Raw genomic sequence first — 17,108 nt, 5'->3', positions numbered from 1 at the left:
TTCAGGGCTGCCCAAGAAGGAGGACTCTAGTGAGCACCTCTACGAGCATTCAGTAGAGATGTCTGAAACACTGGACCCTGGAATGTAAGGGAAAACAGTAAATAGAAGGGCCCTCACAATATCTGAAATACCATTTTAAATAATCTCAAACCCTGAATGAATAAAAAATCTACCAATGATATTTGATTTCCAGAAGAAAATTAAATCCTCTCTGGAAGTAGTAACATAATCTATAGTGTCTGAAGGTTTTTCATAAAATTTCCCCATCCAAAATTGATAGGTATGCATACTAGAAAACAGGACCAAATGAATGAAAGCCAAGTGAAAAAATACAGTAGAAATAAACTCATAAATGATCCAGATATTGAAATTACCTGATGGTCTTTAAATAATGGTAATCAATATGTTCATAAAGCTAGGGAAGTTTACTAGAGCCAGAAAACCTGGAAAATATAAAAACAATCAATAAAATTTTAGAACTTAAGATAACTGAAATTAAAAATTTAGTAGATGTATTTAAGGACTAGTTAAATATAGCAAAAGAAATGATTAGTGAACTAGAGAATAAGTTTATATAAAATAACCATATTGAAGTTTCAGGAATAACTAAGGACAAATGTGATGCAGTGAAAAGATCTAACATCAGAGTCCCACGAAAAAAGAATGAGACATACCCAAATTTGAAGAGATAATGGTTAAGAATTCTAAACCTGATAGAGACACCTGGGTGGCTCAATTGGTTAAGTGGCCGACTCTTGGTTCCAGCTTAGATCATGGTCTTGGGTCGTGAGGTACAGCCCCACGGAGGGCTCCAAACTCAGCATGGAGTTTACTTGAGATTATCTTCCTTTCCCTCTGCCCCTCCTCCTGCTGGTGCTCTCTCTCTCTCTCAAATTAAAAAAAAAAAATTCTAAACCTGATATAAATGTTAAGACAGACTAAAGTATCTCTACAAAATCCATAGGAAACAAAATCAAGAGCACAGAAGGGCACATCTTAAAAAAAAAAAAAAAGATTTTTTTAAAGCATCTAATCCAGGGGTACCTGGATAGCTCAGTTGGTTAAGCGTTTGCCTTTGGCTCAGGTCATAATCCTGGAGTCCCAGGACTGAGCCCTGTGTCAGACTCCCTGCTCAGTGGGGAGTCTGCTTCTCCCTGTCCCTCTGCCTCTCCCCTCACTCATGTTCTCTCTCCCGCTTGCCCTCTCTTTCAAATCAGTAATTCAATAAATCCAATCCAATCTAAAGAAAACAAGGCACATCATCAAAGGAACGTAAGGCTGAAAGAAGTTTACTCAGCACAAATTATCAAAGCTTGAAGACAACAGAAATAATTTTTAAAGTCTTAAAAAACTGCTGGCCCATACACACATTTTTCAAAAACGAAGGTAAGGGACACCTGGATGGCTCAGTGGTCGAGCGTCTGCCTTTGACTCGGGGCATGATCCTGGAGTCACCAGATTGAGTCCTGCATCGGGTTTCCTGCATGGAGCCTGCTTCTTTCTCTGCCTATGTCTCTACCTCTCTCTCTGTGTTTCTCATGAATAAACTAAATCGTTAAAAAAATGAAGGTAAAATAGAAAAGAACCTTGACAGAATGTCATTAGTAGACATGTACTAAAATAAGTAAAGAAAAATCATCCCCAAGGGAATCATGGCAATGCAGGAAGGAATGAAGAACAATGGAAAATGTAAATATATGAGTATATTTATATGAATATTGACTTCTAGAAAACAATTAAAACTAGTCTTTTTTTTAATTTTTTTTTATTATTATTTTTATTTATGATAGTAACAGAGAGAGAGAGAGAGAGAGGCAGAGACACAGGCAGAGGGAGAAGCAGGCTCCATGCACCAGGAGCCCGACGTGGGATTCGATCCTGGGTCTCCAGGATCACGCCCTGGGCCAAAGGCAGGCGCCAAACCGCTGCGCCACCCAGGGATCCCAATTAAAACTAGTCTTATGTGGTTTCAAATGTATACAGAATTTAAATATATGAAAACTATAACACCAGTTTGGTATTGGGGAAATTGGGTTGGAAAATGGTGAAAGTAGGCATCCCTGGGTGGCTCTGCGGTTTAGCACCTAACTTCGGCCCAGGAGTGGAGTCCCTGGATCCTGGAGTCCCAGGATCGAATCCCACATCAGGCTCCCTGCATGGAGCCTTCTTCTCCCTCTGCCTGTGTCTCTGCCTCTCTCTCTCTCTCTCTGTGTCTCTCATGAATAAATAAATAAAATCTTAAAAAAAAAAAAAAGAAAATGGCGAAAGTACAGTTTAAGAAGACTCTAAGTGGAGGATGCCTCCTGTGGTCTCTAAGGTAAACATTAAAGAAAAATATAAACATTGGTCATTACCAAGTTAACAGCAATTTGAAAATTAAAGAAGTACTTCTTCATTAAATGATGTAAGCAATTTCTAAAGTAGGAAACATAAAACAGGCAGGTCAAGTAGAAAACAAGAAATAAAATGTAAGATAAAAACTCAAGTATAGCACTTGCAGCATTATTTGACTAAATAATGCCATTAAATGCCAAAGCTCTTCAGATTGCATTAAATGACAAAACCCAAGTATTAACTGCTTATAAGAGATACATTTTAAAATAAGGACACAGAAATGTTGAAAGTAAAACAGGTGGAAGATATATATCATACAAACATTAGCAAAAATGGATTTAGTTTAGTCATACTAAATATAGATGGAGCAAATATTGACAGAAAATTAGTGTTACTTAGGACAGAGAAAAACATTTGATAATTATAAGGTGTCAGTTATCAGGAAGATACAACAAATTTCACATTTGTATCCAGACACTGTTGCCTATTACTTCCCTCTTCCTCCTCTCCAAGTCTGTTTCTGCATACATAGAGTCAAGAATATGTAAGTGACATAGAGCTAAGAAGAAAAATAGAGATATGCAAATCCACTATGAGAGTTGGAGAGTTAACATATTCTTTTCAGTAACAAATATATAGAACCCTTCACCCAACAAAGTGTCAGATGAATATAGGAGATTTAAGATTCCACCCAATAAAATTTAGAACTTAAGTGACATATATGGAACATTGTGTCTAAAACTGTAGAATATATGTTCACTTGGCTGGCTTACTTGGTAGAGCATATGACTCTTGATCTCAGGGTTGTGAGTTCAAGCCCCACATTGGGTGTGGAGCCTACATAAAAACAACACAAGGGGGCACCTGGTGGCTCAGTCAGTTGAGTGTCTGCCTTCGGCTCCAGTCATGATCCTGGAGTCCTGGAATTGAGTCCCGCATTGGGCTCCCTGCTCAGTGAGGAATCTGCTTCTCCCTTTGCCCTTCACCCTACTTGTGCTCATGCATGCACTCTCTTTCTCAAATAAATAAAATCTTTAAACAAAACAAAAAACAACAAATCCTGCAGAATATACATACTTTAAATGCTCCCAAATTTCAACAAAGTTCAAAAAGTTTAAATTATAAATCCTAGAAAAATTGTTCAGAAATAAAAGAAAAAAATTAAATTATCAATATCAGGCATGTGTGGTAAAAGGGGAGATCGCTATGGATCCTACAGTAATTTTTAAAATAAAAGGTATTTTGAACAACACCTTGCCAATAAATTTGACAATTTAGATAAAGTACACAAATTATTTGTGAAACATAACATACAAAAGTAGACATAAGAAATTTAAAGTCTGAGTAATTTAATATCTATTAATGAATCCATAATTAAGAACCTCCCAGAAAGAAAATTTTCAACCCAGAAAGCTTTACTGGTAAGTTACCCCAAGCATTTAAGACAAATAACACTAATCTTACACAAATTCCTCCAGACAATAGAATAAAGACAAAACAATTCCTGGCTTGTTTTCTAAGGCTAGCATAATCTTGATACCAATATCTGATAAGTAAATTATAAGAGAATCAAATTACAAGGCAATGTCAGGAACACAGATGAAGATATAATGAGTCAAATATTAGCAAATAATATCTGCTGATATATTACCCAGGTGGTTTATTGTACAAGTGCAAGATTGACTTAGCACGTGAAAATCAATCAATGCCATTCACTATATTAATAAACCAAATAAGGAAACCATATTTCCCCATATATATATAATCATCTAAATATATATAAATAATTGATAATATTTGTTACTTATTAATTATAAATAAGTTTCTCAGAAAATTAAGAATAGAAAATATCTTCTTCAATCTGGTAAAAGATATCTATAAACACAGCAACTTCACATTCATTTGATGATAAAATATTAAAAGATTTTCCTGTGAGATCATATTTAAGACAAGGATATTTGCTACTATAACTTCTATTTAACATTTTAATAGAAGTTCTGGACAATGGAATAAAGTAGGAAAAGTAAATCTAAAATAAGACAGGAAGAAGAAATGAAATATATTCTTTTTAATTGTTAGTTTATGTATGTAGGTAATTCAAAATACTTTGTAAAGAAATTATTAGAATTATTAAGTGAATACAGAAATGTCAGTGATATAAAAATCAGCATTCAAAAATTGGTAGTATTTCTAAATATGAGTAACAGACTAAGGTAGAGTTAAAAATTTTAAGTTATAAATTTAATATTTTCATATTAAAAATTAATATGAAAAAAATACAAAAAACCTAGGAACAAATTTAATGGGAGCCATACAAGAACATAGAAGCCTTGAAACATTACTGAGAGAGGAGCTCCTGGGTGGCTTAGTTGGATAAGCATATGTCTTCGACTTGGGTCATGGTCCCAGGGGTCCTAAAGTTGGCCCATGTAGGGCTTCCTGCTCAGTGGAGAGTCTGCTTCTCCCTCTTCCTCTGCACCTCTGCACCACTCATGCTCTCTCTCTTGCTCACTCTCTCTCTCTCTCTTAAATAAATAAATATTAAAAAAAGAATCATTACTGAGAGAAATTAAAGACCTAAATGTGTGGCATAATATGTTGTGCTTATAGGTAAAATTATTAAATGTTACAATGATATTGTCTCATATTCATCTATAAATTCAATACAATCCCAGTTAAAATTCTGGTAGTTTTTTTTAGAGGTCATGTAAAGTTGATCCTAAAATTTATATCAAAAAGCAAGGAATTGAGAATAGATAAGGTAACCTATGTGAACAAACTTGGAAGACAGACTGCTACCTATCAAGTCTTATTAAAGTTTATTATGGGGTGCCTGGGTGACTTAGTTGGTTAAGCATTTGACTCTTGATCTTAGCTCAGTCTTGATCTCAGGGTTGTGAGTTCAAGCCCTGCATCAGGAAAGAGTTACAACAATCAGAAGTATGGTACTGGCCCAAGGATAGACAAATAGGTGAATAAAACAGGGTAATTTAGAAACACATCCATGTATAATTAGAAACTTGATTAAAACAAAATATTACTGGAGCAAATAGTCTCGTATATAAATAGTTCTGGATCAACTGGATATTCATGTAGAAAAAAAAGAACTTGATCCCTACCTCAGACAAGCCACAAAAATAAAATTCAGGTAAACTTAAAAAATTAAAAACAATAAAACTTCTAGAAGATAATATAGGAGGGGGAATATTTTTATGACATAGATTTGTTAAAGATTTGATAAGCAGAAAGCAAGTAGTAATAACCATAAAAGTTTAACAAATTTGATTTAATTAAAATTAGGAACTCCTCTTTATAAAATTTATCATGAAGAGAATGAAAGACAATCCACAGAAGATATTTGCAATATGTAGTATATATTAATAGATGACTTATACAAATTACTTAGTAAGTCTAACAAACTAAATAAGAGAAAGAACAACTTAATTAATACATAGGAAAAATCTTGGACCACAACTTCCCAAATGGGTATATATCCAAAGGACCAATAGCATAAAAAAAAAAAAAACCCTCAAATTTTTAGTCATCAGGGAAGTATAAGTTAAAATATAATGAAATAGTATTACATGTCTATCAGTATGGCAAAAATAAAAATCTGATAATACCAAGAGTTGATGAGGATGTAGAACGCCTGGAACTTTTGTTGGTGGTTATTGCTGTTGGTGGTTATTTAAATTTGCAAAACCACTTTGGAAAACTGATAGTATACCTAACCTGTGATTCAATTCTATTCCTATATTTGTTTCCAATATAAATGCTTATATATGTGCATCAGAAGACAGGTGCCAGAATATTCAGGGCACGACTGTGTGTAATAGTCCCACACAACTCAAATGCCTATGAATGGGATAGATGAAGAACATTGGATATATTTCCACAAGGGAGCTGTGCAACAGTGAAAACTATCGGGATACCATGGATAAATCTCACAAACTATTAAATCAAAGAACTTAGACATGTAAGAGCACATGTGTGTTTACTTCATGCGATTGTACTTATTTCAAGTTCTAAAGCAGTGAAAACTAATCTTATGGGAATTATATAACTGGATAAGCAGATTCCTTTGGAGTGGTAATTACTGGAATGTGGCACAAAGGAGATTCCTGGGATGCTGGAAATATTCCACATTTTGACCTGTGTGGTAGTTGGATGGGTGTGTTTCCTTCTGTAAAAATTCTTTGAGCTGTATACTTACACTTTGTGCATTTTCCTATATGTATGCTATAGATAACAAGAAAACCCGTAAAATAAGTAGGGTACATGGGCTTCCTGCCTTCAGAAGGAAGGAAGGAATCCGTGGCACGTGCAGGAAGGGGAAGGGCAGGAAGGGAGGAAGGAAGGAGGCGGAGGAGAGGGAAGGAAGGCAAGGAAGGAAGGACGGAATGAAGGCGGAGAGGCCTGACCAGGACGACGTGAAGTCCTCCTTCTTCCTTCCTCCGTTCTCTTCCTTCCTTCTGTCCTCCTTCGTTCCTTCCTTCCTCCTTCCTTCTTCCTTCCTTCCCCCTCCCATCTCCTTCTTTTTTCTCTTTCTTTCTTTCTTTCTTTCTTTCTTTCTTTCTTTCTTAGAGAGATTTTATTTATTTATTTATTTATTTATTTATTTATTTATTTACTTAGGTACTTACTTATTTACTTACTTATTTACTTACTTACTTACTTATTTACTTACTTTCTTACCATTTAAGAGAGAAAGAGAGAGAAGAGGAGCAGCAAGGGAGGGAGAGGGAAGAGCAGACTCTGGGCTGAGTACAGAACCTGACCCAGGGTTTGATACCATGACCCTGAGATCATTACCTCAAGATCACCACCTGAGGACCCCAGCTGAAATGAGGAATCAGATGGCAAACTGTCTGAGTCACCAGGTGCCCCAGTAGGGTACACTTTCTGATATCTTGTGTTAGCCATGCCTGCAGGAATAGTCTTGCCCTATTAATTCTCATTTGTAATGGAAAATGTTTAGCATTTCTATACACAAACAAATGGGCTTGGTTAATACATTGTAAATTGGGAACGTATTTGAGAATTTGTGTCATACCTTAAGATACCACTAAATCTATTTCATTAGGATAGTCATCAGAGAAATAATGTAGTGAATTATTTAGTGCAATGCACATCTTTTTTTTTTCCTATGATAACAGGACCATCTTTCTTTCTTTCTTTCTTTCTTTCTTTCTTTCTTTCTTTCTTTCTTTCTTTCTTTCTTTCTTCTTTCTTCTTTCTTTCTTTCTTCTTCTTTTCTTTCTTTCTTCTTTCTTTCTTTCTTTCTTTCTTTCTTTCTTTCTTTCTTTCTTTCTTTCTTTCTTCTTTCTTTCTTTCTTTCTTTCTTTCTTTCTTTCTTTCTTTCTTTCTTTCTTTTCTTTCTTCTTTCTTCTTTCTTTCTGTACATGAGTTCACTTATTTTCCGTACTTCTGTCAGAAATAGATTCCTTCACATTTATTTGTTTTCCAATGTCTCCAGGAAAATGGAATAATCACAGCTCAACTCTCAAATGTTGTCTTTGGTCAGCTGCACTTTAGTGGCTGCCCATCAGTTTGCTTGGGTGCCACGATATGCACAGTTCCCGAATCTGAATCTGAGTTCTGTGTGGCAGTGCTCCAAAGGACCAGATATCTTCCTTCTTGCATAAGCCACACACTGGCTGAGCACCTGTTATTTTGTTCAGGGAAGTTGGCTATTCATGTAATTAAATACTTACGTAACTATTTGTGAATACTGTTTTCTACAGGAAGTAATAGGAGAAAAGTGAATAGGAAGGGAGTTGAGTTTTGGCTAACCTTAAGAGGGAAGAAACTTTTCCATGGAGTAGAAATAATCTTCCACCCACAACCCTCTTAATTACCTCCCCTGTTCATTCTAGAACCTCAAATTTAGACTTGAGGGATTTGGTGAGAAGTCTCACCTAATCAGGGTGGTCTCTGAGGTACCTCTCCTCCTATAATTCAGGCAGTTGTAGGCATTGCTCCAATATTCTAAGGTAAGGACTTGATGGATCAGAAAAAGCAGGGTCAGAGGAATGCAATCCTTAATCCTTTCACATTTCATTGTGTTAAAAGATGGAGCAGCCAGGGATGAACTCTCCAAGACTATGTTTTGCTGGGATTTTTGGTGTGGGCCAATTTAGTATCTACTGTGTAGAGTGCTATTAACCCTAAAGCTTCCTTATACCATGGTGCTCTAAAGAATATTTATTTAAAAATTCTAAGCTTTTTTTTTTAGTAAATGTTTTTTCTAGATGAATTAGATGAATGTTAGTGGATAATAAAGAATATTATAGAATAGTCACTCAGCTAAAAAAATCCAGAAAATGAAATACTGTTCACACTACTGTTCCTGTTCTCCAGTCTTCAGAAAAGATACACACAGGGGTGCGCCTGGTGTTGCAGTCGGTTATACCACTAGCTCTTGGTTTCTGCTGGGGTCATGATCTCAGGTCCTGAGACAGCCCTGCTCTAGGGCAAGTGGGCTTAAGACTCTCTCTCCCTCTGCCCCTCCCCTGCTCCCTTTCTCTGAAATAAAAAAAAAATCATGATATACACATTGCACAGGGGAATTATTTTCTCAGATATAATGCTGTAGTCAAAACCATCCCCTCACAGCCTACACCTCATTGCCTTTGTCACTGAAATTGAAAGTGAGCAGCAGGATAAAGAGTTCTGTCTCTGATTCCAAGGCTAAGCCACACTACATGCTTTTTCACGAAGATGGCTCTATAATTAGACACACAAAATGGAAGAGGCTTAAAATGAGCTTTGATGCACCAGACAAACTTTAAAATCAGCAGTGCTGGATTTTCCTCCCAGGGATAATTTTAATGTTACCTATTTTGTAGTAAAAATGGGGCTCGTGGATGAGTTCAATTCACTTACAAGAAAATCAAGTTGCATTTTTGCATATCTGTGTTGTGGCTTTAAATGTCAAACTTTCTATACTTGGTAAGGAAGAGAGGCCACAGAGGAAAAGAAAGGGGGAAATATGGTTACTCTTTCTAAAAATAAGAAAAATATAAACAGCTAATGAAAGCAACATGGTCGCAGCATTTTACACTCAGAGATGAAGGAACTTGCCAGAGATCACAATAGATGGTGGAGCTGGGCTGCAAACCTGGGGAGTTGGGCAGCAGGCTATGTACTTGGGATCACTGTACCTTACTGCTTCTGGAAGAACAAAGGGAAAGGGATAGGAAACAACAGGATCAAGGGTAATTTTTTAAAAAAATGAGAACTGACATATTCAGAAATACAAAGAAATTAGAGATAATGGGATATTGGGAAGGGGTATGGAGCATTGATGGGATGATATTCCCAGGAGGCAGGAAGAAAAACAATCAGAAGCAGCTGAGAAGCAAAAGCACCTCTTTACTAGGATCAAAAGGGAAAAGAGGAAGAAAGAAAAGAAACATGTGAAGACAAAAGTGGTTGGAGTGATGAGAAATCATGCAAAGGCTTTGCTTACCAGACTTCTCCTTTTACAATGAAGAGAATGAAATCCTTTGAGAGTCGGGAAGGGTAAAGGGTGGGGTTGAGGGTGGCCGAGGGGTAGAACAGAGAAGTAGATGTCAGGGGCAGGGAGGTGTGAAGTCCACGTGTGAGATGGGTTTGGAGAACTGCATTTTTGTGGTATAAACTATTATTTTAAAAAATCTGAGATGTTCTTAATTTATATTTGGAGATTTAGTGAAATGAGTTACTGTGTGTCCAAAGCAAAAATGATATACAGTCTACAGGCTTAGACACACCTTAGCTTGTGTAAATTTAAATAAGCAGCCAAATGAGGATGCTGCAAATCTACTGAAAGTGTTAAGTTCTATTTTAGAAAACTGTTCAAATGAAAGAAATATGATGGTATCAAAGTTGCTACAGGTAATTCTAAGTCAGAATCTCCATCTATACATAATCAAACTAAAGAAGAAGAACACCAACTAGAAATGCTTTCTTTAAACAAGAACATCTCACTCTCAAGATAGTGATTTCATTCTATTTCCCTTCCTCCTAAGTAACAGTCTTCAAAAAGATTTCTTTAAAATTGTAAGACAAGAGATAGGATTATTTAAAGATGAAAGAGAGGGAAATGTTTGAATTGATGTAACACTAACTCCCCAAAGTTCTACTTACAGGCAAAGAATCAGAATTTTTAGTTGAAGCTAAAATATTTTGCACAAAATAGTGGACACCTTCATGCATGCATGCTTGTTGCACTTTGCCTTTTAAGGTTGCATTTTTAAAAATAGCTAAAATACTGTTTCATTTAAAGATTTTAACTATTTATTACATTAGCTTAAGTTAGTGTTTAGTTTGCTATTTTTCTACAATATTTTTGTATTAATTGAATCATTTAATAGTTAAATCAGAATTATAATGTGTTTAATATTTTATATGCACATTTACATTTTTCACTTTTAAATGATTTATTTTTCTTTAGTAAGGATACTTTCTCTCTTGGTATACTTACAAGGACACAGCGTGTTTTTTTCTCAAATCGGATTTTCTTCGGCTTTATTTGTCACTGGCTTTTTTTCTCCTTTTTTTTTTTCTTTTTTTCTTGAGTATACATGACACACAGTGTTACAGTAGTTTGTGGTATTAATTGTTACTTTTCTCTCATTTTCGATTTTACTTATTTGGGTCCTTTCTCCTTTTTTTCTTGATGAGTCTGGCTAAGGGTTTGTCAATTTTATCTTTTCAAAGAGCCAGCTTTTGATTTCACTGATTTTCTTATATTGTTCTTTTGGTCCCTACATCATTTATTTGTGCTCTGATCTATATTATTTCCTTTCTTTTATTCACCTTGGGATTTATTTGTCCTTTTTCTAGTTCTTTTAGGTGTAAGGTTAGATTGAGTTTTTTCCTGTTTCTTGAAGTAGGCCTATATTGCTATATACTTCCCTCTGAGAGCTACTTTCACTGTATCCCAGAGGTTCTGGATTGTTGTGTTTTCATTTTCATTTGTCTCCTTGTATTTTTTATTTCTTCTTTGATTGCTTCATTGATCCATTGGTTTAATAATTTTGTTGTCTCCACGTGTTTGTGTTTTTTCTAGTTTTTTTCTTGTGATTTATTTCTAGTTTTGTATGCTTGTGGGTGGGAAAGATGCATGGCATGATTTTATTTTTTTATTTTTTTTTATTTTTTAATTTTTTTTTTTATTTATGATAGTCACAGAGAGAGAAAGAGGGAGAGGCAGAGACATAGGCAGAGGGAGAAGCAGGCTCCATGCACCGAGAGCCCGATGTGGGATTCGATCCCGGGTCTCCAGGATCGCGCCCTGGGCCAAAGGCAGGCGCCAAACCGCTGCGCCACCCAGGGATCCCGGCATGATTTTAATCTTAAATTAATTTAGGCTTGTTTTATGACTTAGCATGTGATCTATTCTGGAGAATGTTCCATGTACACTTGAAAAGAATGTGTATTCTGGGGCACCTGGGTAGTTTAGTAGGATAAGTGTCTGACTCTTGGTTTCCATTCAGGTGGAAATGAGATCATTCTCATGGGTCTTGGGATTGAACTCTGCATCAGGTTCCACACTCAGCAGGGAATCTGCTTAAAGATTCTCTCCCTCTGCCTCACCCCTACTCATTCTCTCTCCCTCTCTCTCAAATAAATAACTCTTAAAAAAAGAAAAGAATGCTTATTCTGTTGTTTTTGGATGAAATGCTCTATATATGTCTGTTACATCTATCTGGTCCAATATGTCATTCAAAAACATCGTTTCCTTATTGATTTTCTATCTGGATGACCTAATTATTGATGTAAGTGGAGTTTAAAGTCCCCTACTCTTATTGTATTACCATCAATTTCTCTCTTTATGCCCATTAATATTTGCTTATATATTTAGGTGCTCCAATGTTGGTTGTATAGATGTTTACAGTTGTTATATCCCCTTTTTGGGTGGAGCCTTCTATCATTATACAATGTTCTTTGTTTCTTGTTACAGTCTTTGTTTTTTTTTTTTTTTGCAATTTTTTTTTATTTTTATTTTTTTATTTTTTTTATTTATTTATTTTTATTGGTGTTCAATTTACTAACATACAGAATAACACCCAGTGCCCGTCACCCATTCACTCCCACCCCCCGCCCTCCTCCCCTTCTACCACCCTTTGTTTTAAAGTCTATTTTGTCTGATGTAAATAATGCTACCCTGGCCTATTTTTCATTTCCATTTGCATAATAGATGTGTTTCCATCCCTTTACTTTCTGTCTGTATGCTTCTTTAGGTCTGACATAGGTCTTTTGCAGGCAGCATAGAGATGGGGCTTTTTTTGTTTTTTTTTAAATCCATTCTGCCACTTTATGTCTTTTGATGGGAACATTTAGACTATTTACATTCACAGTAATTATTGATAAGTACATACATATTGTCTTTTTAAAGATTTGTTTTATAGCTTTTTCTTTTTGGTAGTTCTTTCTTTCTTGCTCTGTTTCTCTGTGATTAATGAGTATCTCTAGTGTTTTGGCTGGCTTTCTTTCTCTATTTTTTATGTATCTCCCATAGGTTTTGGGTTTGTGGTTACCATGATGTTCATATATAACATCCTAAGTAAATAGCAGTCTATATTGATTTGATGGTCATTTAAATTGAAACACATTCTAAAAAAAGAAAAGAGAAGAAAAACCAAAAAGAATAAAAGGTTTTTTTTTCCTCTTCTCTTCCCTTTAGACTCCCTTTTCCACATTATATATATAGTCGTATTTTATGTCTTTTTATTTATAGTTTCATTATGTATGATTATGATCATTTCTTTTCTACTTAAAGAAGCCCCTTCAACATTTCTTATAGTACTGGTTTAATGGTAATAAACTTCTTTATCTTTTGTTTGTCTGGGAAACTCATTATCTCTCCTTTAAGCCTGAATGATAACTTTGCTGGATATTCTTTGCTGTAGGTTTTTCCCTTTCAGCACTTTAAGCATATCATACCACTTTGTTCTGCCCTGCAAAGTTTCTGCTGAAAAATCAGCAAATAGTCCTGTAGGTTTTCCCTTGTAAATACCTTTTTGTTTCTCTCTTGCTGCTTTTAGGATTCTCTCATTGTCTTTAACCTTTAACATTTTAAGTATTATGTGCCATGGTGTGGACCTCCTTGGATTCATCTTGTTTGGAATCAGAACTCTGTGTGTTTCTTGGACTTGGATGTCTATTTTCCTCTTTTGGTTAGGGTTCTATTTAAAATATATTACATTTTTAGTTTCATTGGTTTAAAAAATATTATGAACTCTAAATATTTTAATAATAAATACTGAAATGCCAGTTTATCATTTTCCTGCAGTGATGTAATCAGAGCAATTGGAGAGACTAACTAGCATTAAAATGACCAATCACTGGGATGCCTGGGTGGCTCAGCAGTTGAGCATCTGCCTTTTGCCCAGGGCATGATCCTGGAGTTCCAGGATCAGGTCCTGCATTGGGCTTCCTGCATGGAGCCTGCTTCTCTCTCTGCCTATGTCTCTGCACCCCCCCTTTCTGTGTGTCTCTCATGAATGAATAAATAAAATCTTTAAAAATAAAATAAAATGACCAATCATAAGTTTCCATTTCTGCTTGGCATTAATTAAAGCCAAAGAAATCTAATAAAGTGAGAGCAGAGGGAGAGGCATTGAAGCTGAATCTAGTTAAAATACACCGTCATGTTTTCAACTGGTGACTTAGTCAAGAGCCAGTTGGAGGAATGAGGAATATTTTGACTACTTGAGGTGAAAAGGTTGGTACAGAGAATTAGATACTTAAAAGATTATGGCAAGTGTTGAAGGAATGTACAACAGGCTGGGTCTCTATGAAAGACTCCCGGAATAAAATAGCTAGCTAACTGACCTGCCAATGAAGCAGCTGTCCTCTACCACAGTCAGAAAGTTGAAGGATCAGGAGGGGCCATTAGAACTGGTGGGTTCAAGAACAATCTGTTGTAGTTGCAGTCCAGGATCAGGAAGCTTCTGTACCTACTTCTCCAAATGCCTCTTGACCACAACAATGTTGACAACTGGATGGTGGGACATGGATTCCAGTTGCCACCAGCACTAGAACAACTATCTTTCAGCACCTGGAAAGAACATAACTGGACATTGCTATGCCATTGCAGAAAACCATATGTCTTCATATCTTTGATTGCCAGAAGTAACTTCCAAAAGCACTAGGAACATGTTTTCTGTCTGTCTTACTTCTGCCTCCAAATCTTACATAACTGGATCTAAGTGGAAGAACTACTTCCAGATCTCAGCAGTGAGTGTGGGAATTCTTGCTTAGTCCCACTGTCTATAGTTCAATAAGATACAACTCACAAGAGATATAATTGAGCAAACCAGTCCATCATAGCCATTACAACTGGGTGTTAAAACTATATCATTATGAATACATGTTTGATATTACTTTTCATGATAGAGTAGAAAATTACAAGAAGAGACCTATGTCCACTTATAGGGGGCACTTAAAGTGATCAAACTCAAAGAAACAGAAAATTGAATGGTGGTTGCCAGGGGATGGGGGAAGGGAAAATGGGGAGTTGTTCAGTGGTACAGTCTCAGTTATGCAAGTCAGTTATAGAGACCTGCTATACAACATTGAATATATAGCTAATACTGCACTTAAAAATTGTTAAGAAGGTAAATGCACATGTGCTTTTTAAATCACAATAGAAACAATTTAAAATAAGAATTAAAGAGACTTATGTAGTTCAGGGGCTTTGTAGTTGCCTCTGAATTCTGGGTATGATGATCATTATTTATACTGAATCATACTTGAAATGGTACATATATCATTAATGTGAAATGTATATATAGTTAGTATGCACTTAAAAGAATTGTTAATTCATGTGTGTTTTTTTTTATCATGATAAAAAAATAACAAAATTTTTAAAAAGAACTAAAGAGACCTATGTGGTTCAGAGACTTTGCAGTTGCCTCTAAATTCTGGTCATGATGATCATTATTTATACTGAATCATACTGAAATGGTGCATATAAGCTATCTTCACCTTAAACTCAAATGCCAAATGTTTTGGATTTAGCTTCTAGTCATATTTTGTAATGTTAAGGATAAAATCACCTAAAAGCAATATCTGTCTGCAAAAGGGCAATACTTAATTCTCTCAGAATTTTTAAACATAAGTAATTGCCCTCAAACTAAATTAGAGCCTCTTCCCTAGAAGCTCTGGTTGGAAAAATGTTCTGGGTGTTGGAACTATAAATATTTTACTTAAGTGGTCCTGTTTATGCAAAATTTAAAAGATCTGAGATGATATTTCCAGAATAAATCACCCCAATAGAACAGATATAGCATAGAAATTTTAAGCCAGTTGCAAGATCACTAATTCACTGTGAAGTTTGTCATTCTGTTTTTTTTTTTCCCCTAGGCAAAGAACTTTATTAACCTTGTGTCAAACTTTATTCCCAGGCTTCTTCAGCTTAATTAGATGCAAAGAATGAATTGTGTATAAGCAAAAACTAAAAAGAGCTGCAGTGTCCTAGGGGCTTGGGCTTAAAAATATTGGAGATCCAGATTTTATCAGATCCATGAACAAAATTTTAAAAAGCAGTCATAATATAAAATAGCAGCTCCCAGTAAATTCTTTAGGTTTTATCGTCTTCAGAAATTGACTCAATTCAGTTTGCTTCATTCTTGGAAGCTTCATCAAAATTCATTATCCTCTCGTAGCAAGTGGTACTTTTCCATCCACAGATTGGGCAGAGCTTCAGTCAGTTTCTTAAAGGAGTCAGACTAACTCTGGTAAGTTGGTTTAGGATACTGGGTAGCATTTCTGTCAGCTGCTTTGTCTCAGCATGGCCTGGAATGGTGAAAGTGTTCACTGCCAGGGATGCCTGAACTTTAGGGTTGCTGAAGTGGGTCACTGTTCCCTGGTTTGTGAACACATTCAAGTCTTCAATACCAGACACATTGTTTGTCTCTAACTTCTTTAAGGAGAACTGAAGTTTTTTATCAGCTGCTGTAGCTTTTCTATAAATCACCTTCTTTCAGTGAGTAGTTCCTTTCCCATAAATGTACACGTGTGCTTGTAGTTTGGTGAGTTTCTCCTGGTTCATAATTGATCTTGTTGGAGCAGAAATGGGACTGCCTATAGGGTTGGCACTCAGGGGTCTCAGGGACCAGCTGAGATTAGGTACACACATGCAGGGATGCAATAGGGCTTCTAGAGAGTATCATTCTGTTTTTGTGTTTTACAGACCTGTTTGAAAGTGTAAATTACACCAAGACTAGTGGATGAATATAGCAGAAGGGCCATATTTGATCTTTGGATTTAGATACTTATTTGTACAATTGACAAAAAGCTAAAGCATAAAATTAAAAAGCTTCCAGAGATTGTAAGTGGCTGTAATTCTTGTAATCTGTAGCCAGTTTCAGTAAATCCAAAAATCTCTGTGAGATTCATATCGAGAATTGTTACAGTGTTTTGTGGGTTTGTTGTTTGTAGGCATGTGGGATAATTAATTTTTGGAGGGAGAATAGGGATAAAAGTTTTTTAACAAATCATCAAAGAATTGAGTTAATCTGATGTTTGCAAATCGTACATAAATTTCTTAGAGTTGTTTTCAATTTGTGAATGACTTCTTATATGTAATTCCCAGATGAGAGTTTTCTAAAGTCTCATTTTCAGTTTTCAAATATGGTGGCAATATCTTTTAAAAGTCAAAAGGAAATGATATGATCCATTGCCTATATTCAGAATCAATGTTTTTCCAGGTCAACAAAGAATAGGAAGTCTATTGCATTGTTTCATTTAGTCTAACTTTTTGCTTTTTCCAGGGATATGCT

Source organism: Canis lupus, chromosome 7 (genome assembly GCF_011100685.1).
Source record: "Canis lupus familiaris isolate Mischka breed German Shepherd chromosome 7, alternate assembly UU_Cfam_GSD_1.0, whole genome shotgun sequence".
Lineage (NCBI taxonomy): Eukaryota > Metazoa > Chordata > Mammalia > Carnivora > Canidae > Canis > Canis lupus.
The sequence above is the reverse complement of the archived record's forward strand: the minus strand, read 5'-3'. Positions refer to the sequence as shown.